Genomic DNA, 1,300 nt, shown 5'->3' with positions numbered 1-1,300 from the left:
CAAATAAACTTTCGAATCAAATAATGCAAAATCCATCCTATAAACCTTGAATTGATCACAATAAGTTAAGATTAACTAGTTTAGAAGATTTAAGAAATCATGAAAACGAAGAAGAAAAAAAAAAAAAAGTAGATCACAGAATGACATGAAAGAAAAATGAATTTTAATAAATACTTACATGAAGAACTAATGCAATTTTTGTTGACCCAAGCAAGTAGATCTCAAAAGACTATTCACAAATATGCAATTGCAAGTGAATATGATCATCTTACCACAAAATGATTAAATAACTACTTCTCTTATTATCTAGAATCTATTTTTGGTAAAAGTGAACATGATAATCTTGTTGTAGTAATCTTGTCAATGCACTACAACAAGATTAAAAAGACATATTAGTAACTGCTAGCAGTATATTCTTGCATATTTAATATATTTGTGGACATAAATTAATCTGAAATGCACAGTTGTAGCTGTGGAAGAACTTCACAATAGGTCCCGCATGACTTCATATACAAGTCAAAGATATATGTATAGTGGGAGCAATAAAAAAAAGGCATAAAATATACATGTTTGTCATTAATGAAAGATTTTATAATTTGTCATTCCCATGAAAAATAAAAAGCAAAATACGAGTTAATATAACAAAAGGAAAGACCAGTATTTTTTTTCTCACGGTTGGTTCCAATCGTGGGGTAGTTGTACAGTTGTCTGACAGACTCAAAACATTTTATCACCAAGCCCGTCTAGCTCAGTTGGTAGAGCGCAAGGCTCTTAACCTTGTGGTCGTGGGTTCGAGCCCCACGGTGGGCGTTTAAATTCACAATTTTTTTAAAAGGTTTAATAATTCATAAATTTGATATATTTAGGTTCATAGAGCCAACATAGAGCTGAAAAATCCTAAAAACCCTTTAGGAATGCTGAGAAGATTTGGAGAAAGATGGTGCGCATAATAGGTCTTCGGATAGGGCTGCTAATGGCTTCTCTCAAAGATGGACGGTGGGAGATCTTACGCTGGGGTGGTAGGGACTTCCATTATGCCTAAGATTGATTCCCTCCCATTCATGCCTCCTCAATCTGCCAAATTGGTTTGGATTCGCTTCCCTAATCTTTTTCTTGAATACTGGCATGCCAAGGTATTACTTTCTATTGCTAAGACGGTAGGTCGTCCTATTTCTTTAGGATCTGTTTGGTTACATGAGTCTGGAGATTTCAAATCTATGGAGTCATAATTTATAAAATTAAATGTTTGGTTGTGGAATGAAATTTGTGGATTCATCCTAAAAAACTATTTTATCCACGT

At 33.6% G+C, this 1,300-nt stretch overlaps 1 non-coding gene across 1 annotated transcript; it reads left to right on the top strand.

Annotated features, from left to right (window-relative positions):
* The first annotated feature begins 737 nt into the window (after positions 1-737).
* On the top strand, positions 738-810 carry TRNAK-CUU (transfer RNA lysine (anticodon CUU)). Its single transcript has one exon. It is a non-coding gene; the product is annotated as a tRNA-Lys (tRNA).
* Positions 811-1,300: the final 490 nt, after the last annotated feature.

This window comes from Hakea prostrata, chromosome 9, assembly GCF_041222555.1.
Source record: "Hakea prostrata isolate BN-2017 chromosome 9, UWA_Hpros_2, whole genome shotgun sequence".
NCBI classification, from domain to species: domain Eukaryota; kingdom Viridiplantae; phylum Streptophyta; class Magnoliopsida; order Proteales; family Proteaceae; genus Hakea; species Hakea prostrata.
This window is presented reverse-complemented; position numbering and strand designations above follow the sequence as displayed.